Here is a 23043-nt window from a genome sequence, read left to right on the forward strand (position 1 = left end):
TTTCTCTGCTCCTGAAGATTACATTTAGCAAAACAAACTAGCAGAAGGAGCACTCCTAAAATAGAAGGGTGATAAGGTTGATATGCATGGAAGGAAAAAGTGGGACAGTGCTAAAATGCGACATCTTTTAACTTCAGTTTACATTTTTACTAGTTTCCTCCCCTCACCCTGCATCCTGGATTTACTCTTCAGAGGCAATAAAGGTGAGAAATCCAATGCTGAAGTGCCCAAGAAAATAGCTAAGATATTATACTGTGATAAATCACATGAACTAGATGGTATTCTCTGAGAGTCTTGAAAATCTGTAGTCTTGAAAGAGCTGGACTACTGCCAAAAATATGTAGTTTATCATCACACACAGCCACAATATTAGAGCAGTGGATTGAGTGTCTTGTCTAGCTTTTTAAAAAGGTACTAAGATTTGTGTGAGAGACAAGGGGAATTCATTTCATTACAATATTTGAATGCAAGGTTACTTCAACCTTCTCTGTGTCTGTGCGTGTGGTAGAGTATCTCAGTTATCAGAGTTCATAAACAGAAGCATACTCCTGATCACAGTAGCAGGATGTCCTCTGTCCAGAAAATCATTGTCCCATGATTACCTAAGCAAAATCAACAAGCAGCTGTAGTTTTTAAATGTAAAAATCCCAAGTTGTGTGCTTTATAATTGATGCCTAAACCTGGATTACCTGCAGCTCTCCAGTTGTAAAGATGTAATAAAATGAATAAATAGAATGTAGTATTTTCAGCAAATACTAAAGAGTAATTGAAGTAATAACTCTCTTTGCTTTAATGCTGTTGACATCACAAAGATGGTTGAAGTGACAGGAGTAAATCTATATTTTTTAAACTTTCTTTTACAGAAATTTAAAAGATGTTATTTATGCTTATAATCTTTATTCATGTGCATTTGACCTTGAGGATACCTCCAATTAATCCATAATTAATCTAATTAATACTTCCAATTAAGCCAGAATAACTACCCACTGGAAAGAATATCAGGGTAAACCTCATTGTTTGAACACTGTCTGAGAATGCAATTCTAGGTTATCTACTAGGTTATCTACTGCCATTTCAATAACCTCTCGCAAATTATTTTGCTGTTGTAACTTTAATTAGGGGGCCACGGTGGCTTAGTGGTTAAGACACTGAACTGCAGACTGGAAGGTCGGCAGGACAGCAGTTGAAGACCTAAGTGCCACGTGACGGAGTGAGCTCCCGTCTTCAGTCCTAGCTCCTGCCAACCTAGCAGTTTGAAAGCAAGAAATTGCAAGTAGATAAATAGGTACCGCCTTGGCGGGAAAGGTAACAGCGTTCCGTGCACCTCGGTGTTTAGTCATGCCGGCCACATGACCACGGAAGTGTCTTCGGACAGCACTGGCTCTTCGGCTTAGAAACGGGGATGAGCACCGCACCCTAGAGTCGGACACGACTGGTTGGGGACACCTTTACCTTTAACTTTAATTAGCTGCTTGTTTTACATGATTTAAAATGCCGTCTTAAAGAAAGAGAGGAAGTATCATAGAATCATAGAATAGTAGGGTTGGAAGGGGCCTACAAGGCCATCAAGTCCAATCCCCTGCTCAATGCAGGAATCCAAGTCAGAGCATCCCTGACAGATGGCTGTCCAGCCTTGTCTTGAATGCCTCCAGTGTGGGAGAGCCCGCCACCTCCTTAGGTAATTGGTTCCATTGTCGTATTGTTCTAACAGTCAGGAAGTTTCAGCTGGAATCTGGCTTCCTGTAACTTGAGCCCATTATTCCGTGACCTGCACTCTGGGATGATCAAGAAGAGATCCTGGCCTTCCTGTGTGACAACTTTTCAAGTACTTGAATAGCGACGCTATCATATCTCCCCTCAGTCTTCCCTTCTCAAGGCTAAACATGCCCAGTTCTTTCAGTCTCTCCTCATAGGGCTTTGTTTCCAGTCCCCTGATCATCTTTGTTGCCCTCCTCTGAACCCTCTCCAGTTTGTCTGCATCCTTCTTAAGGTGTGGTGCCCAGAACTGGACACAGTACTCCAGATGAGGCCTAACCAGTGCTGAGTAGAAGGGAACTAGTACTTCCTGGGATTTGGAAGCTATGCTTCTATTAATGCAGCCCAAAAGAGCATTTGCCTTTTTTGTAGCCACATCACATTGTTGGCTCATATTCAGCTTGTGATCAACCACAATTCCAAGATCTTTCTCGCTTGTAGTATTGTTGCGCCACGTATCCCCCATCTTGTAACTGTGCCTTTGATTTCTTTTTCCTAGGTGCAGAACTTGGCATCTATCCCTATTAAATGTCATTCTGTTGTTTTTTGCCCAGCGCTCCAGTCTATCCAGATCACTTTGAATTTTGTTTCTGTCTTCCAAAGTATTAGCTATCCCGCCCAATTTTGTGTCATCTGCAAATTTGATCAGCATTCCCTGCACCTCCTCCTCCAAGTCATTAATAAAAATGTTGAAGAGTACTGGGCCCAGGATTGAGCCCTGCGGTACCCCACTCATTACCTCTCCCCAGTTTGAGAAGGTCCCATTGATAAGCATTCTTTGAGTCCAGTTCTGTAACCAACTGTGGATCCACCGGATCATTGTTTCATCTAGCCTACTTTGAGCTAGTTTGCTCATCAGGATATTATGGGGCACTTTGTTGAAAGCTTTGCTGAAGTTGAGGTATATGATGTCCACAGCATTCCCACGGTCCACAAGGGAGGTGACTTGATCAAAAAATGAGATCAGATTCGTCTGGCAGGATTTGTTCTTGACAAATTCATGTTGGCTTCAAGTAATCACTGCATTGTTTTCAAGGTGCTTACAGATGGATTGCTTTATCATGTGCTCCAGAATTTTTCCAGTGATTGATGTCAGACTGACTGGTCTGTAGTTCCCAGGTTCCTCCTTTTTACCCTTTTTGAAGATAGGGACAACATTAGCCCTCCTCCAGTCATCTGGCACTTCCCCTGTCCTCCATGATTTCTCAAAGAGAATAGACAGTGGTTCTGAGAGTTCTTCTGCCAGTTCCTTTATTACTCTAGGGTGCAGCTCATCTGGCCCTGGAGATCTGAACTCATTCAAAGTAATTAGGTGTTCCTTGACCACATGCCTATCAATCTCAAGCTGCAATCCTGCCCCTTCAGCCTGTACTTCGCCTTTGCCAAGGGACTCATAGACCCTCTTTTGGGAGAAGACTGAGCCAGAGTAGGAATTGAGCACCTCTGCCTTTTCTTTGTCATCTGTTATCGTTTTGCCATCCTTATTTACTAGCTGAACAACCATTTCTTTCCTCTGCCATATTGAGTATGATCATACTGAGCTAGATCTATGGGCCCATTCTAATGCCATGGTTTTCATCTATATGACATGACATGTAGATATGTTGGAATATGTTACCTATACATATTGTTTACAAATAATACCATCAAAAATAATACCATGTTATCATGCCTAGATTCTGGATCTAACTATATGGGATTGTCTTTCAACAAATGGCATCAATATGATAATTCTCTGATCTAATATGTTTATATACAGTCAGGGCCAGAAATAGCGGAACAAGGATAGCTGTTTTGGCAGTTGGCCTCTGAACACCACCACATTGAAGTTGAAAGGAAACGCACCCAGATAGGAGCGAAGTCAGGACTTTCAGCGGTAATTCAAGGGGTTTGGCAAAAGTGGGGCACTAACCATGCCCCACTTTTGAAAATCAAAATCAGTGAAAAGCATGCTCTATTGGGTGGAGATCAGGTGACTGGCTTGGCCATTGAAGAACATCTCACTTCTTTGCCTTGAGAAACTCTTGGGTAGCTTTTGCTGGATGTTTTGGTCAGTCACCTGCTCTCAACCCAATAGAGCATGCTTTTCACTGACTGAAGACAAGACTGAAGGCAGAAAGACCCACAAACAAGCAGCAGCTGAAGGCAGCTGCAGTAAAGGCCTGGCAAAGCATCTTGAGGGAGGAAACTCAGCATTTGGTCATGTCCATGGGTTCCAGACTTCAGGCAGTCATTGACTGCAAAGGATTTTCATCCAGGTATTAAAGGCGATCCTTAAGTTTGAAATGATGTTGGTTTGTTCCATTACTTATGAGCCACCAACGATGGGGTGTGTGTGTGTGTGCCACTGGCTGTCCTTCCTGAGTGGTTAGTGCCCCACTTTTGTCAAACCCCTTGAATTACAGCTGAAAGTCCTGACTTCGCTCCCATCTGGGTGTGTTTCCTTTCAACTTCAATGTGGTGGTGTTCAGAGGCCAACTGCCAAAACAGGTATCCTTGTTCCAATATTTCTGGCCCTGACTGTATATTATTATGGAACACGTCAGCCCTGTTTTCTCCTATGAAATAGGAATCTCAGTACAGCTTTTTGCATTGGTAAAGCTCTGGAGAGATAATCCTGGAATCCAGCCCCCCCCCCCATCTCGAGGGGGGTACTTTCCCCCAAGATATTATCCAGATGTTGCCTTGCCCCCCTTTAATTCCAGGGGGGAATGAAAACATTTTCAACCTTTTAAAAAGCTGTTGGTAGCAGTCCGTGGGATGCTACCAGAGCAACATTGGTTCCAACCAGAAGTCCTTTCATCTTTATCTGTTGACTTTTAGATTTTTTATGGTTATACAAAACATGCATGTGAACATGCTACGTTTGTTAGGAAAAAAAGAACCACAATCAACAAAGATGGTCAATATGTCCAAATAAATGGAGGAAATTACATGAAAGTAAGTCTCATGGATTACAATGGTGCTAACTTTCAGGTAAGAGGGTATTGGATTCCAGCTTAAGTAAATGATAAATAAAAACAGCAGTTCAGAAGGGGAAAAAGTCCTTTGTTAGGTGATGTCTGTATGCTATAGCAGGTATCCTTGTATGTCAGAGGAGGAGGAATGCCCTGTTCTAATAAGGTACCTTACAATGCACTGTGTGTGTTTTTAAGCAGTTGACTTAGGGCACAATCCTATGCATGTTTAGACAGAAAAAAAGTCCCAGCATTCAGCTGGGAGTTGTAGGACTTTTTTTTCTGTCTAAGCATGCATACGATTGCACCCTTAATTTTTAAAAAATCTACTTCCTATTTAGTTAGGAACTAGGTTGCCTTCCCGAGTCTGGTACCCTCCAGATGTAACTGGACTACAACTCCCATGACATAATGGGTTCCAGGGTGCTCCCAATCCCAGATCATCACAAGCCAGAAAATAGTGAGATTAGTTTTGGTAAGCCTCCCTTAACCACTCTGTTGCTTCAGGTGCTCCATAAATTTGTCTAATCCCCTTTTAAAACCATCCAGATTGAGGGCCATCACTACGACTTGTGGAATTGAATTTCATAGTTTAACTATGTGCTGTGTGAAGAAGTATTTCCTTTTATTTGTCCTTTTTTATCTGTCCTGAATCTCTCACTAATCAGCATAATGGAATGACCCATGGTTCTAATATTATATGAGTGAGGGAGAAAAATGGCTCCCTATCCACTTTCTCCACATCATGCATAAATCTGTACACCTCTATCATGTCTCCTCTTATCTTTTTTCCTAAGCTAAACAGTCCCAGACATTGTCACCTTTCCTCATCCACAACCATTGCTTATGCTGGATGATAGGAATTGCAGTTCAAAACATCTGAAGGGCAGCAGACTGGAGAAATCAAACAGGTTTTAAATGGAACACTTGTATTTTATTCTTTTAAATAATGCATTGTATTTTGTATTTTTATTGTATTTTATATTTTAACTGTTTTTATTTTAGTCTTTTAGGGTGCAGTCCTATAGACTTCATCCTTGCTGCTCAGAAGCCCCCTAGCTCAGAGGCTTCCGAGATGCCTATGCCCTGCTGGCTGAAGCTGGCAGGGTGGGAGGAGTGGCAGAGGCAATCTTTGCCTCCCTGTTCTTCGATCTTTGCTGTTTTTGCCAGATTGGCTTTTCAGACCATCTAGCAAGGTCTCTTTGGAGGGGGAAGGAAGGAGGTTGAAGGAGGCTCAGGATAAATTGTATCCTGGCCTCTCTGGTCTCCTCCCTTTGCAGCCCACCAAAATGCCCAGTTTTCCCCTCTCAGAGGTTGATTTTCTGACCTTGGAGAAGCAGCTGGCACACTTCTTTCCGCATGAGCTATGAGGGGTCAGTGTTTGCATGTCCAACTCCCCTTCTGAGGTGCTGTCTCCAATCTTTGAAGGAATTTTCTGAGCCATCCTATGGTCCCTGGGATGCTTGCCCAGGGACCATAGGGTTGCTCTCTTAATTGTTGTAATTTGTCCAAAAAACATTGGTTACCAGGCAGATTAAAAATATAATAAATAAAATATTGCTTTCAGCCACATTGGGACTCTGGTCAAAAAGTGTGGTGCAAGCCAAATAAATAAGCAAATAAATAATAAAATTGGGGTTCTAATATTTACACCAAGAGTAACTCCCACTTAGTTCAGTAGCCTTGCTTCCTATTCCTATTAAGGTTGTTTTCCTGCCACCAAGTCACACTGAACTCAGTGGAGCTGTCTGCTAAGTAAACGCGCACGTATATGGCTTTGGACTGCAGGTGCGATTCTCCTTATCTAAAGCAACATCACCACAGTATGTGATCCAACCAAAAAGTGGTAATGGCAGCGGTGAGGTTCACCCCACCCACACAATGCAGATGAATATTGTTACTTTTAAACCAGGACCAGTTGAGAAGATACCATAGTGGAAACACATGGGGCAGCGTGCATGGGCGTCCCTTAAAATAACACACACACTCTTCCCTAGATCCGCGCATCTGGCAGCAATCCTAATAATGACTCCCAGGATGCCAGACAGGAGGCAAGTCCCACTGCTTTCCCTGAGATTTTATTGCAAGCAAGCATGTGGGAACAGCCGCACTAGACGGTGTGGAGGAGTATCCCCCCTTTTTTTGCCTTCGGCTTTTTCCTCAAGGGAACCGACTGCATGGGTGCGCAAAGGAGGCTCAAGAGAGGCAGAAGGCCGGGCGGGCCGGTTGCGTAAACAGCCCTAGCAGCCCGAGGGAAAAGGCTCTCTAGGCGGCTTTGCCAGGGGAGGAGGCGCGGAAGGCGGGGCCACGCCGCTACTGCGCTAACCTATTTGCTGGCCTCGGTCTCCCAGGGGGGAAGAAAGAAAGAAAGAAAGAAAGAGAGGGAGAAGGGGAGGGAGGAGGAGGAGCGCTTACGTAAAGGCCACAACCCAGCTCGAGCCAAACCTCCGGGCGGCTCCTATAGGAGGAGCCAGAGGGGGAGGCGTGACCCCGCTGCTTCCTTCGTTGCCGCTGCTGTTTAGTAGTAGTAGTACCGCCACCACCAGCGAGGGACGCCGGTGCGCTAGGGGCTCTCTCTCTCGCGCGCGCTTTCCCCCTCACTGCCGTCCCAGAGGAGGAAGCGGGGGGGGAGCGGAGGCTGCGAGATGAAGCCTCCTCTGGCCGCGCTGGGGGTTTCCCCCTGGCAAGCGTGACCGTATTAATTTGGAAATTTTTGTTTGGGGGGGGGCAGCGAGAGGAGACGGCTTCAACCCTTTCCTCGGAGCAGCAGCGAGGCGAGCTGTCTTCGTGCAGGTGAGCCGCAGCGCAGACGAGAAGGGGCGGGGGGGGGGGCTTGCGACGGGCGGTTCTTTAACGAGGGAGGGGGTTGAATAGGCGTGTGTGTGTGTGTGTGGAACCGGACTCGGGCAGGGGCGCGAGAGGGGGACACTCGCAACTTTGGGTAAGGCTTTTGCTGCTCGCGGTCTGGCGGCGGCGGCGGCTTTCTGGAGAGCGCGCGAGCCCAGGCTGCGAGCGGCGCGCGGCGGAGCTCCTGCTTCGGGGCTTGTTTGCAGAGGCTGTCAGGCAAGGCAGCAGCAGCAGCGGCAAGAACTTTCTGTACGGTTTCTTGAGCAACGGCCGTGGGAGGCTTCTCCCTTACTGCTCTGGGGCCGTGCGTGTGCGCGTGGAGCTCTCGTGAGCCCCAGAGCGGCGGCGGCGGCGTTTGGTGACCAGCCCCATCGGAGGTGCGGGGCAAGAGCGCGCGCTCATCTGCCAGCTAGTCTTTCCAAATAAAGAGCCAAGTCTGCCTGCGGGTGGTACGAAGAAGCGTCTCTCTCCTTCCACGCAGAGGCTCTCTGGCTGAGGCTGCCGGTGACGTTCGGCCCGTTTGCGGCTTGACACGGAGCGGGATCAGGACGTCTCGCTTTCCAGACACCGCGAAGGATGCAGTACGTCTCGCACGGGACTGGGTGGCGTGTGTGTGCGCGCGCGCGCGTTGTGCTGAGGCGCAGCAGGCGATGGGATTATGCTGCACGGTGTCAGAGAAAGGTGACCGAGGAAGGAGGCGTCTTTCCCGACCTCCCTCCGCTCGCTCTATGCTGCCCGGGGGGAGGGCGGAAAAGCCCTAGCCGATCTTGTACTTGCTAAAGGGACACGCCGGGGGCTGCTGCTGCTGCTGAGGTCTGTCTGCTTTCTTGGCCGCGGGTCATGAGCTCGAGTCGGTGTGGGTGGATGTGAGGATCAAGGAAGGATTAATGATTTGTTTTTGCTGACAGATCGTAAGTGTAAAGGAATTTTTCTTCTTTTTTTGGCCACTCAAGGTGTATCTTCAGGACCCGTTGAGACCAGCGTTCCTGTTAAGTGAGGAACAAGAAGATATAGTTAGGAACTGTTCAGAACTAAGGAGCTGCCCCGGATTTAATGTAACGGATCAGCTCCAGATTCTGTTTTTAGTGTAAGGATTTTTCCTTGGGGTGTGTCTTTGAGCATGCATAAAGTGTATTCCCTTCATAAATGGAGAACTGCAATCAGCCTCCATGCACATGGGATTAGGTGCAGAATTTCTGATTGAGTGAGTGGGGAGAATGTTCTTCCACACCAGCATGCTTGAGCTGTAGCACTTTATGTTTTTAGAAATTAATCTTTTGTGTTGCCTTTATATTCTCGCAACACCTCTTAATATTTTGTGCACAGTTCTTTTGGGGGGCTTTCTGTTGTGTGACAGAACTGGTGCCGCCTCCTGTTTTCTGAGGGGAAAATTATGGGAAAAGGTAATATTGACATTCTGTTTGTAAATAAAGGTATCAGTGAAGGGTACAACATCTTATCCTATTGCACCATCATTTCCTTTGGAAATGTGGCTCTGTACTTCTGACAGCTTTTGTAAACCTTGTTCACTCTGATAAGTCCCTTGTATAGCAGATGCTTTGTACAACTGCATATAATATCCCAATCCATTGCTCACAGGTGTGGCCAAATGTCAGTGGAGCTCTGTTCTAAATAAGTGTGTTTGGGATTGCAGTCTGACGATGATGCCTACTTGCTTGGAGCTGATTGTAATACAGTGCATCTTTCCTTAAAAGTAGGCTCCAGTAAACTCAGTGGAAGTCACTTGTGAGTAAATGTGCAAAGATCAGGCTACTATATCCTGTGTATAATTCCTTGGGAGTAATTCTCATTGAATTCAGTGAGTATTTCTTCTGAGCAAACATGGTTAAGTTTGTTTCCCTCTCCATGAACAAACAAAACTTTTATCTTCAAACCCACAATGATACTCATAATTCTAAAGGTGTTAAAATGTAAATAAGGTATTCCAAAGGCATGGTAGCTTTTGCCTCAGTGAACCCTTGGGAATAAGGTATATAGCAAGAAATTTTTAGAAAAATCTATGGTCTGAAACAATACTTGGCTGAAGGTGAAGTAGTAATAGCTTGAGGCATTTTTTCAATGTTCTGACTGCAGGCAGCTGGTTATCATCAAGCTAAATGGACTTCATACTGGCCAGTTGTTTCACAAGAGAGAGTAACTCTTGGGTTACTACTTCATGAAATTGATTGTAAAGCGGAATCATATCAACTGATGCATTGCTTGGATATTTTAGAATCCTGATTTCCGTTATTACTTTACCTCTTTCTTTTTTTTTTAAACTTTCATTCAAACTAGATTTCTTCTCAAGCAGTGTTTGTGGAGCAGACGGAGCTAAGATCAAAAGCATGCTGTGAATGTTAGATAGTAAATCTGGGTTTGGATCTGAACTTTATGGCTTGCGTCTACCATTATTCTTAGAGATAGTTGGCAGAATGATAAAACAGAATATTGTGTCTAGTCTTGGAAAAGAGGTACATGAAAAGCCAGAAAAGAAACTGCTACTCTTTAGAAGAATAAAACTGAAAAATGAGAATGTGGCCACATCTCAAGCACAGTTTTCTTCAGTGCACAATTTCAATTGTATTAAGCCCCCTGAATATCTTCCAGCACTACATTCAAGAGATCTTTTCTATGTTGGTCGATCGTGTGTGGGATATTCCCATAAGCTTGATTTGTGGTTCTTATGCTGCCAAGCAAGTTGCTTTACTCCGTACCTCCAAGGGAGTTGCTTTACCAGCCAAAGGGGGTTACTTTACTCTATACCTTGAGATATATATATATATATATATATGTGTGTGTGTGTGTGTGTGTAGGGGGGGGGGATATGTTGAAGATCAAGCGCCTGTAAGTCCATAGTAGTAGTTACTTTATGTATGTTTGAGGCCTAGCGGAACACAATGAATTTGTGTTCGAAGCCTTTTTAAAATAATTGGCAGGGATGGATGGCAGAATATGGACTTGTTCCATTATTGCCATCAGTACCTTCCCTGGTTGATGGCAGCTTCAGTCTGAGCTCTAGAAACAGAAGTAAGCTAGTTACAGGAGTCTGTGTGATGCAGGAATTCTGGAAGACTTTCCATGGGAAATGATGCCTGAATAGACGAGAGAGTGTAGAAACAGTGTCTTGGTCTCTGAAGCCAGGTCAATAATCACAAACTTTTTATATCTTAACACACTTACTTGAGAGTAAGTCATGTTGAACTCAGTGGGACTCAGTGGGACTTCTAAGTACACATATAGATGATTCGGAAACTAAGATTTCTAATATTCTAGGTTCAAAAGTGTTGAACCTAGTTCTCAACCAAGTATGTGACCACCATGTTGGTCTATCTTGACAACATACAGAGGCACATTCCATACTATTTTCCTTGCCCTATCTCTATTTTCAGGAACACAGCCTTACTATAATGACACTGTCAATGCGATGCTATCTGCATTTACTCAGAAGCAAATCTCACTATTCTCAATGGGATTACTCCCAGGTAGGTGTGAGTAGGATTGTAGCCTAAAACTGCATGCATACTTCCGAGTAAGCCCCAAATAAGCAAGCATAGGATCGAGCTACACTAGTCAATATATTGTTAGGTCTAGCTTTAAGTATTCTACATATCTTGGGTGTACACGTAGAACATCTTATATGTAGATTTAAAACAGCATGTAATGAATGCAGGATACAAATACAATACTAAGCAGAGAACTGGGATTGGCTAATCTCTCTTGAGTGTGCATTTGATGCCAAACGCACTTTTTTGCCTGTGGGAAATCTACATTTGACATTTAGTAGGTATCCCTCATAGGCTTTCCATGCACTCAGGTCATTGGGTGAGGGTCTTTTCTGTATCCCTCCACCATGAGAAGTTCAACCAGTTGATATGAGGGAAAGGTCCATAGTGGCATCTAGGCTTTGGACCCTGGAGACCTGCTTTGCTGTCTTTGTGATGGCATTTCATTGCCATGTTAAAACTATTTTATTTCAATGAGTCCTTGGGCTCAGCTGAATGTTTTTGTTTAATATAATATCCAAAGTTATATTTTTATGCTGCTATCTTAGTTCAGTATATTATTTCATGGATTTTATAATATTGGTTGTAAACCACCTTGGGCACTGTTCAATAATGGGAAGGTATGATTAAAGTGCTTTTAATAAATATGTATCTCGTGTGTGTTTCACATTTAGATCTTGAGTTTATATGCTCACACCCTTTTTCTAAGGTTCATGATCATCCCATGATAATTAGTTGTAAAAAATAGTTTTAAACTTAATATTTGTGTTAGGCATATGGACTTGAATAGCTGAATCAGCTGCTGGAGCTGTCATTAAACTTCCTTTGTTGTAAAATGAAGAGAAGCTGAATATTTGGGTGCTTCTTAATTGCCTGAAAATGCTAAGAAAAAAAAAGATTAATGAGACAGGCATGTTTAGAATTATCCACTGCTGAAAAAAAAAAAAAGTTGGTCAGTAGTTATTGAGTGAGTATTGAATCTTGAATACAGGCAGTCTCTTCCTATGAAATTTATTTAGTTTTTCTTTTGGTGTGCTGTAGTTCAATCTGAGCAGTATTATGTGGTATAGCAATAATTGGCAAATATTGACATACCAATGATTAGGAATATGGGGAACTTGTATCTTTATTTTGGCAGTTTTCTGCTATTCTGCTGTGTGGTGTTGGATATCCACAGAAACTCCATAGACCAACCTTAATTCAACTTGGTGTCCTCCAGATGTTTTGGACTACAACCCTCTCAGTCCTAGACAGCATAGGCACTAATCAGGGGTGATAGGATGTGTAGTGCAAAACACTTGGTGGGCACCAGGTTGGGCAAGGCTGCCATAGACTAACTTCTATTTCTGTGGCATTGTCAAACAACTTCTGTGCATGTGTACCTGCTTTTCTTCCTCTCCATTTCCAGTGAGAGTGCCAAGTTTTTTCCCTTTTTTTAACTTGTTGGCAGTCTCAGTGGTTTGTCTATCCAGCTGCTAGTATTAGAAAGTTCAGCACTAATTGACCATTTTCCAGTCAGTGAGAAAAGAACAGTGCTGAAACAGACAAGCTTTCCCTGCAACCTCTGCAGCATCTTGGGAGATGCCCTCTCACTGTAGAGGTAAAACTGTTAACAGATTTAAAACCCCTTTGGCAATTTCACCTATACGTCTTAGAGACTTCTTCTCACTCACTACCCACCCAAAGGGAACTTTATGTGTTGCTGTTGATTTCTGATTGTTTTTTGTTTAAGTCAGGTTGCTTCAAATGATACATTCAGGATGAAATGTTTACATTCTCTTTGACTACTTGGTTCACAATCCAGATGAATGCCTGCTCAGTACCTATGTAGGTGGTACCCAGTGTTTTCCTACCGAACATCTGTGTAAAATCCCCTGAATTGAAAACCAGTTTGGGGATTTGGTGCAAGAGCTGTGAAAAGGGAAACTCTTACTTGTAAATGTGTGACCTCTTCTCCCCCTCATTCCCCACTTCTCTTTAAAAGGCTTCCCCTTTAAATCCTTGATCTCTGCTTCTTAGGGTGCGATCCTATCCATGTTTAGAAAGAAAAAAGTCCTGCAACTCCCAGAATGGCTGGCTGGGGGATGCTGGGAGTTGTAGGCCTTTTCTCTGTCTAAACATGCATAGGATTGCACCCTTAAAGGATTGGGCTGCCCAAATGCAATGTGTTGGGGGCAGGATTCGTGAATCTTAACAGTTATGTAGAATAGGGGCTTTTGTTATTGTAACTTGTGATTTGGGGATGAGGAAATCTATATCTGTTAAAATTCCCTTTTCTGCATAGGCATTAAAGGCAGCACTTATCTTCCTTTGAATCTGGTCAGTATTAGGAACTTGGGCTGTGTATAGATTAAGAAATTCTGATATTTTGTTTGTACATGGATCTGTCAACAGAAGGAAGAGATCATTCTAAAAAGAGAATATGTTTCATACTACAAATTAAAGGTTTCAGAGGCTAGAGTTTTGTGTTTAATTTGAAATGACTGTAGTTGTAAAATAGGGAGTAAATAGAACTCATGTACCTGGCTGAGGTACTTGTAAGGCTTGATGTGAGAGGTTTAATAGTAAGGAGTCTTCCTTTCTTTCTTAAAACTAGTTTATACATATATTAAGTGGTGAAATATTTTAATCTTTCTTATTCCACCTACTGTCTTGAAACATTTTCATCAAAGCTGTTGCACTCTGAAACAGTTTTTCTCTACTTTTTCACTTTAGATCTTGGCACTCTTGTTTCTGTGTTGTACTGGAATGCAGAAATGGAGCTGCATTTTTTTATTGTCAAGGATGGTTATAGAACCTCATACGTGTACAAATATCACAAGAGCATGGAGAATTAAATGAGATTTGGAAGTTTCATTCTGAAGAAAGATATAAGGTTAGACAGTTCTTTGTATTGAATAGACTAACTGTGAGGCTGTGCTTTGGCTTTATGTGACCCTTGAAAACCCTTCAGCAGGTAAACTTGAAAGGTGATTGAGCTTCCAGAGTGCAAGAAGTGCCTTAGTTGGAGGCAGCAACAGGATGGCTTGTTGCCCAGCCTTTTCTCTCTTTTTCCATTTAGCTCTACACACGTTGCATTATGACAACAGCTGCCGTATAACGAAGTGAGACTTACTGGAAATGGTGTGGGAACAGAATAAGCTAATGGTTACATGTTTTGTAGAAGCGACTAAATTTTTCCCAAACATGCTATTTTTGAGAGTTGGCTTTAAAGGAATTCTTAGATGTAGGTAGAGTGTGCATCTTCCCTATGTGCAAATAAATAGTTCTGCATCAAGAAATGCTGAATTGCCTGACCTTTAGGCTGTATTCATCATGCATATTAAACAACAAAACTTGCATTGTTCCACTTATGCTAATTATGAGGAGAGATAAAACTAGGCCTGGCACTGAAGCCTCACACCCTGCCCAGTAAAAATCCTGGTTTCTCCTCCCCTGACTGTTTGAGATTTCACTTGCCAAATGCCCACATAATTTGGAGTCTACCTTCACACCCTTATGGGGAGATAAATTTGTTGTTCTAATGCTTAATTGTGTACTCAATGTCAGATTCCATGTCTGTGAGGTATAACTGGAGAACGTACACAGTGCTGGATATAGGGCCTGTGGCTGTTTTTTTTGCATATTGTATGGTGTCCCCTGACCCCCCGGGAGAAAATATAAGGGACTTTACTTGGCATGTAAGATTGATTTTGATATCCTTACATAGCCAAGATCTCAAAAGTCAAGAGAGTGAAACCAAAGATGAGCCTTTCCAAGGAAATCTTATTTACTCTTTGGTGCATATGCATTTTAATGCAGTGTAATGACATTGCCAAGTCTCCTGTAAACTTAAGTAGAGAATGTTTGCTGCATTGAATGTTGTGCAGAGTGTGGGAGGATGTGTAATGAATGAACAAACCTCAGCAGATCTTGGTTTCTTTGATGAAATTCAATTGTGAATCGATTACTGTATGGAGTGATGCCTTTTAATGTAAGGGTCTTCCACAATCTCTTTTCAAAGAGCCAAATTCAAATATTTTGACATGCCTATAGTACAATCTTCCATGGGACTCTATCATCTCAGATGCACATGGGGGAAGTAATGTGCCTATCACAGACATCATGTATGGGATAAGTATAGCATCTTAACGGATATTTTGAGGACAGAAATTTATTAGCAGAATACCCCAGGCTGATCACCAGTGACTTGGGTTTAAAAACATGTACAGCAGTAGGCAATAAACTTGCATTGAAAGGTAGAATTTTTAGCAACTTGATTTCTATGCATTGTAGAAATATTTTTAAAGTTTAAAAACTGCTCTAAAGCCGAAAGCTGCGTGCTAGAGGATTATTGGAAAAGAAACAAAGATGGTTCTAATCTAAAAGTATCTTAGGGTGCAGTTCTATGCATGTTTAGACAGAAAAAAGTCTCACAATACCCAGCATTCCCTAGGTAGCCATGCAGCCTGGGGCATGATGGGGTTTGTAGGATTTTTCTTTCTCTCTAAGCATGCATAGGATTGTGCCCTTAGTTTTTCTGAATTCCATTTTGATACGTCATATTAAAATGTCTGAGGAGTTGTCAGCAGTATATTGATTCTTGCATATGATGAGTATACATAGATTAAACTTGGAGGAATTAAATGCCACTTCATCCTGTTTCTGATGACTCTGCTAGGTTATTTTCAGGGGGTGAAATTGTAGTGGCATTTGATTTTTCCTGTAATTGTATAGTCTGATTCTAAATGTCATAGGATTAGCATGGCTGCTTAGGGGTGTGCCAGTGTCTTTCACTGGCAATTGCCAGCTTTTCCAGTTGGGTCTATACCAACTGCATAGCCCTGGTGGGAGTGGGGCATGATTCTGTTCCCACATCTTTTGCATGGTATCCTGTGGACCTCTTGAAGCTCATAAGAACTTCAGCTCTATCTATCTATCTAACATATATCTTGCCGTTCTGCCAAAAACTTGCGCTCAAGACAGTGAACAAGAAAATACAGATTAAAAACAAAATCTTGATTAAACTCTAACACTAAAGTGAAAGTTAAACACACCAAAACAATAAAATAAATAAACGGCTCCCAACCAATTAACCCCCTTCACCTTTCAGCGACAGACCAGTTTATATGCCAAATGCCTGCCTGAATATAAACACCCGCCTGGTGGTAGAAGGACAGTAGAGAGGGGGCCAACCTACTCTCACTTGGCAGGAGTCCCAGAGCTTGGGAGCGGCCACAGAGAAGGCCCCTCTGTGGGCCGTGTTTTGCACCATTTTCTGTAACCTTGTTTTGGGCTATGTTCATAAAGTGATAATTAGCCACCCTCTCCAAGGTTATCTGCAAATCTGGCTGCAATGTATGTTAACTTCAAGCTGCCTTTAAAAAGTCCGCTGTGAATAACATCACATAAAAATGCATTTTAAAAAATTATTTTTATGTATTTTATTGCTGTAAGCTGCCCTGGGAGGGCTTCTGCCGTGAAAGGTGGTCAAATGTTTTAAATACATACATACATAAAACAAACAGCACCTAAGAAAGGCTCCAAGGCGCTTCAAGTGTTATGTGTGAGAGAGCACTCAGATAGTAAGGACACAGGTAAGGTTGGGAGTGACGAGTGTACTTCTGAAGGGGAGGCAGATGGCTGTGTCTTGACAAGCATAAGATGTACTTTAGCTGCAGCAGCTTTATGTTGCTGCAGATGAAATGAAGAAATAAGATTGACCTGTGAAACATTGGCTTGCCAGGAAATAAGCACAGAGAAAATATAATGCTCTTAGGACACAACTCTATACATGTTTAGACAAAAAATTTCCTAGGTAGCCATGCAGCCTGGGGCATGCTGGGAATTGTAGGACTTCTTTCTGTCCAAACATGCATAGTCTTTAATTCTTAATCATTTATAGTTACTGCTTTTAAAGACAGTATTCTAAAGTGATTTTATGTTTGAGCTCTTAGGTGAGGAAACTTGCAAGTGCAACCGTACCTAGAACAATGGTGAAACAAGTACTTAAATTGCATTAAAATGTGTTGCTGCATTAATTAGTATTGGGAAAAGTAAATGTGAAGTTCTGTTAGTAATGACAAGATTCAGTTTATTATTTTATTACATTTATATCCTACCCTTTTTTCCTTTTGCAGGGAACCCAAGGTGGCTTACATGGTCGTCCTCTTTTCCATTTTATCCTCACAGCAACTCTGTGAAGTAGGCTACACTGAGAGTCAGTGGCTGGCCCAAAGTCACCTAATGAGCTTCGTGGCTGAGTGGGGACTAGAACCCTAATTGGTTGTGCATTGATAAGGATCTTATTCTGGACCATTTTAAAACTCTGAGAGTCCTGGGGTCTGAATGTCTTATTTGAGGCCTTTCTTTCTTCTTTTCTCCTAGTTGGACTGTACTGTTTTTCAGAAATGATGTAGGCAGCTCCATGTGCAAAGTTAGGGGCAAGTTCCCCTTCCCCACAAAAGGGATATGTTCTTCAGTGTGTGTTGTGTCATTCCTTAAGCATCATGCATGGACTGATTGTATTTTAAATAAAATGACTGTAGAAATGGCTTTCCCAACCTGGTGGGCCACACCTTGGACTACATCTCCCATCATCCCCTGCTTGCTTACCATTTGTTTGGAAGCTATGCTTTGACATAATTAAATAGTATAATATACAAATTATATCTGCAGCTTTATGCATTTCTGTGTTGAGAAGCATCATAAAATATAAATCCAGGTCAGCTAGAGAGCCAGTGTGGCATAGTGGTTAGAGTGTTGGGCTGGGATTCAAGAGATCTGGGTTCTAGTCCTCACTTGGCCATGAAGCTCACTGGGCAACTTTGGGCAGTCTCTGACTCTCAGCCCACCCTACCTCACAGGCTTGTTGTGAACAAAAATGGAGAGGAAGAAGATCATGTTAGCTGCTTTGGGTTCTTTGCAAGAGGGGAAAACAGCAGAAAATAATAATAATATAATATACAACATATAATAACATAAACTAATATTTTTGAAACTCCGCATTAAAAACGTATGCACATAACTTTACTGTTCAATCTAAATGTGCTATACAGGAATTAATTTTATTACCTTCAAATATTACCAGATCCATGAACGCATATGGGAGGAAGCATAAATAATTGTCAGAATAATTAATTGTGCGCATATATTCTTCCCCCTTACCCTGAGGGTCCAGGGAAGTAATTGAAGTAACCCTATCAATTGTAGCTCCATTTATAAATAACGTATCAAGTATAGCTTTATGACTATATGCTAAAATGTTAGTTCCTGTTAAACTAATTTAAGCAGCCTGTAGAAAGCAGCGTTTGAAGTGTCATCCATTAGAAAATGAGCTTTTCCCCTCTTTCTTCACTGCCAAAAATCCTCGAAACAGGGGTTTGAAGATTGTTCTTCGTATTATATATTTACTCTTTAACCGTGAATACTACGTTCTGTATAAAATAGGCTATTTAAAGCTTTTATTTAAAGTAGCTTAAAAGAAAAGCTGCAACCATCTTTTCATGAAAAAAGGCTTGAGCCTTCCTCCCCCCCTACCTGCTAAGGAACCATGAGTGGAAGATAAGTAAACACTAGTCCTGTTCTGTGCAATACCTTGCGCAGGTGTTCACACTGTGCTGAAGTATGGAGATTTGGTAGCTGTTTTCATGCTTCCAAGTCATTGTACAAATGGAAAAATATCTGTGGATTTATTTTCGTATTTCTCCCAGGTAAATCAGGTGTGGAAATATACCTTTTGGATCTAACCCATTCATAATCTTTAGCCTTTCCATAGTCCAAAGTGCTTCACATACATTTCTCAGTAATCCTTTAACAACTCTGCAAGGAAGATTAGTTGAAATATGAAAAATCTCTGCATTGCACAGGTATTTTGTGTGTGGGTGTGAGAGGCTGAGATAAGAGTGAATTATCTAAGATCACTAGAGCACAATCCTATTTATTTCCTACTCAGTAGTAAACTTAAGTGAATTCAGCTTGACTTACTTGCAGGTAAGAGTGTATAGGATTGCAGCTGAAGTGCTATTGTACCAGAGATGAGATTTGGGGATCTCCTGGTTAACATTGTGCTTCCCAGTCATATGCATGTTTACTGAGAATTAAGTCCCACTGAGTTTAATGGAACATACTCCCAAGTAAGTGTGCATAGAATGGTAGTCCTGTGCACACTTATATCTAAGCAATTCCATTTGTGTCCTATACAAATTATCTTGTGTGCTAAATGAAATGAAGTTATATAGCTATGTGTATTGCAAGTGTCACAGAATTCTACTGAAACTTGAGAATGCAGGCACCACAGGTACTATGGAGAGGACTGCTAATTTTGTTGCCAAGCAACTGCTGTCAAATGCAGTGGCTCACAGTCAAGCTGTTGATGGATTCAGCTGGGGAAAGTTAAATGCATATGAAGGAAGGCAATAACACTGTTGAGTTCAATTCACTATTACTTTACCATCATGCATGTTACAGAAGTATTGCCTAAAATATAGGATCAGGACAGATACCTAAGATATACAGAGTGGCCCAAAAGTAGGTATACAGTATAGTTTATTTGCATTTTATTACATTGTTTATTACATTTACATTTGTTTAACACTGTTTAATCTTGTAAGTGCTCGAAATGTATTCCATCAGCTGTCACTCCCTGTCACTCACTCTTCCCAACTGTCATTCTGACTCCACCCACACATCTTCTACTCACACATCTTCTCTCCCACTCCCATCAACATTCTAAACAACTGTATACCTACTTTTGGGCCACCTGGTATTGGGTGGGTGGGTGGGGGAGATTGTTCGTCATTGTCTCTTCCTAATTTTGGTGCCAGATAGATAGCGTAACTTAAGAAATGTGTTTTTTATATTTGAAATCCATGGCAAGGCACAGGAAATTAATTTATTCTCAAGGAACTGTTCCATAAAACAGGACTAGTGGGAATATTTGCAGGAGGTATGCTAACACTGTTGAACGTTACATCCACCATGGGTGAGGACACAAGTCAGTTACATATATTGGCCTTGTTTGGACATAATGCTAATCCATGATGTAGTGTTATGAGAACAACTCTAGCGAGCCTTGGGCCTGCGCGCTCCCCTTCTCCTTTGTCATGGCTGCGAGGAGGAGTTTGAAAGCTTTCACTTCCATTCTAGATTAACTACGGCTTGTGGTGACACTCAAACCTGGACAAATGGTCATTAATCTTAACTATAGTGTGTTGAAACAAGTCAGCTTCAAATCATAGTTTATAAAACTGACTTGTTTCAATTTACCAAAGCTAAGATTAACTACAGTTTTGGATAACCTACTAATGTGTAGTTAATGTTAAATGGTACTGGGAGCTTTAGATCACATTGTGGCCATGTGGGAGTTGGAATGAGAAGCAGGGAGCACACAAGCCTGAGGCTCACTGCTTCTTCTTATGTCCGAATGCATCTAGTATTTCAAGTTCTTCAAGTTTAGTGGTACTTCATTAATACGTTACGTTAATTTTGGATGAGAAAAGAAAGCTGTGATGTCTTTAAGACCCCTCTTCTACATAACTGCAGGTGTTTTTAGGATTCTGACTGCACACTATCTTCTTTATGTCAAAATAATCTCATGTGACCCAGGCTCTGATTCTTGTGGACTCTGAAAACTTCCCTGGGGGGTGTTTCCACAACAATGGAAGGAGAAACGAATGGAGGAGTACGTGATTTTTAAAAAGGAATCATTTTTCCTGTGCTTTGGTCCATGCAGGGCTCCACGAGTGAGTGCTCCGCACCAGTAAAAATCGCTTCACAGAACAGAACATACTTCCAGGTGGGGGTGGGAGTTGGAGTGAACATCATCTGACTGGCAGGGGCTGCTCAACCAATAAGACAGGCTCCCCCCATTCCCCTGCCCGTTCCCCCCCTTTGTCCTTTCCCCTGAAGCTCCAGGTGCACCTGCATTTCAGGAGCAAGCCGTAATGAGCACAAAGGGAGTTACATCTGAGTAGACACACATGCTTGTGCTGAGAAAGAGGGAGGGGGGAATGCAGGGATGGGGAAACCAGCCCCCTTTCTAACCCAATGTTGCACAGGATCTCTATAACAAAGGGTCAAAGTAGTTACTTCCTAAGGCAATAAACCAAACAATGGAGAGTTGGAGCCTTGAGATTGTGCTTTTCAGCATTTAGGGCATTTGTACTTTAACCTGGCCATTTCAATTGAGGGGGATCTCTGTAAATTCTGATGTGGGCATTCAGGGGACAAGCCTCATTGAGCACAGTGGGAGTTCCTTCTGAGTAGACACTAATTGGTTTGTTCAGGGATGGGAAATACAAAGGGAAACACCCCTTGACCGGGTCACAGTGAAAGACACACCCCTGGGCAGGGCTAGCATACCCGAGGTCAATGTGGGGGTCGGGGCACACAGCAACTATATTGTGTAAAACCTGACAAGGAAAAGAATCGGACTTTAGGCAGTCTCAGGAAATCCAGTTTTTCCCTGATAAGCTGTGAGGTGTCTGCTGGATGGCCACGATGTTGCGTATCCCTAGCAACATTCCACATGCAGCTAGCTCAGAGTAAATCGCTCATGGAGACATGCCCCCTGGACTCTATTTGAGAAAGCTAGATGGGATTGTAGAGCTACTGGCTACCTTTCTCTGTCTATGCCTATCCCAGCCTTTCCCAACTAGGTACCCCCCACATTCTTAGACTTCAACTCCCATTAGCCCCAATAAGCATGGCTGGTGGTCAAGAATGTTGGGAGTTGTAGTCCAAAACATCTGGAGAGCACCAGATTGGGGAAAGCTGGCCTAGCCTTTCATTAGCAGCTAATTGCCCCTAGGAGTTGTGAGGGAAAGGAGTAGGGATGATGCTGTGCTAAAGGGAGAGAAAGAGAAGAAAGTCATTGAAGGTGGCCACCAGGACTACTGTGGTCTCCATTTCTCCCTGCCTGTCTATGGGGCAACTTTTAGAATTCAAAGCTCAGAGCCCAACTATATTAACAGTAGCAATGCTGCTGGAGTTCATAATTATCAGGTCCTTCAGAATGTCTCACAAGTTGTCACCATAACGTAGTTGTTAGGAGACTTCTGGTGGGTGCTTCCAGCTGCCAAGGAGAGTACTGATGTTATCAGTACACCCCAGTTGCTGAAGCCCACCCCTCTCAGTTTTACGGCTTGCTAATAGGGATGTACAAATCCCGTACCTTGCTCCTCTGAGGGGCATCCGTGGTGGTGGGGGGGAGGTGATCTGTCCCTTCCCCTGGAATCCTGCCTGGCCGGCTCTGCTCCACTGCAAGGCTGTGGAGCCGCTGGCCGCAGCTGGACTTCCGGCTGCTGCCAGGCTGCTGTTGCAAATAGCAGTCGCTACGCCGGCTGCCATTTGCATCCCTGCCAAGCCGTGATAGGCTACGTAAGTATCTACGTAGCCTATCACAGCTTGGCAGGGACGCAAATGGCGGCCGGCGTAGCAGCCGCGATTTGCAGCCGCAGCCCGGCAGCAGGTAGGCTCCATCCCGGGGGGATTCCGTGGGGTGGTGGTGGGGATTGCTCCGTTCCGCCACGGACTCCGGGGGGGCGGATTCTAAAGAATCCAGCCTCACTGGAGTCCGTGGCAGAATTCTCCAACATCGCTACTTGCTAACGGGGCAGTAAGGTGAGGGTGGGGACATCTTGCCTTCACCTTAAAAAGGAGCATTGCTGCTTATGACATAACCCTCCCTCAGGTCTGTCTGCCTGCCTCTGCTTTGGGACAGCTGTCCTCACTGTCCCACAAGCTTCAGCCTCTAAATTCACCAGGTAAAAGAGACATCTAATATGCCTAATAGGTTCCCTTTAGCCAAGCAGGAGAAGTACCCAGGAAATATGAACACTATTGGTAGTGCAGAAAAATGAACAAGACGTGGGAATTTTATAATTTAAAAACAAAGTTTATTTAATGTAAGAGATGTTGTAATTATTCACTCAGTTCTTGGTCTTACCCTGCCTACTGTGCTCTTTCTAACTCCTATTCTCACAACCCCGCTATCTAGATGT

General features: G+C 43.0%; 1 protein-coding gene across 2 annotated transcripts in view; it reads left to right on the top strand.

The window, feature by feature from the left end:
- The first annotated feature begins 7184 nt into the window (after positions 1–7184).
- The window catches only part of GALNT13 (polypeptide N-acetylgalactosaminyltransferase 13), a 328615-nt gene continuing 312756 nt past the window's right edge, over positions 7185–23043 (top strand). For both annotated transcript variants that reach the window (XM_084810981.1, XM_084810998.1), the window contains exon 1: positions 7185–7505. The gene's annotated coding sequence lies outside the window, so the exon portion shown is untranslated. The remainder of the gene's footprint in view (positions 7506–23043) is intronic.

The sequence above is a fragment of the Heloderma suspectum genome, chromosome 1 (assembly GCF_057233095.1).
Source record: "Heloderma suspectum isolate Gila_16-S chromosome 1, 16-S_ref, whole genome shotgun sequence".
In the NCBI taxonomy this organism is placed as follows: domain Eukaryota; kingdom Metazoa; phylum Chordata; class Lepidosauria; order Squamata; family Helodermatidae; genus Heloderma; species Heloderma suspectum.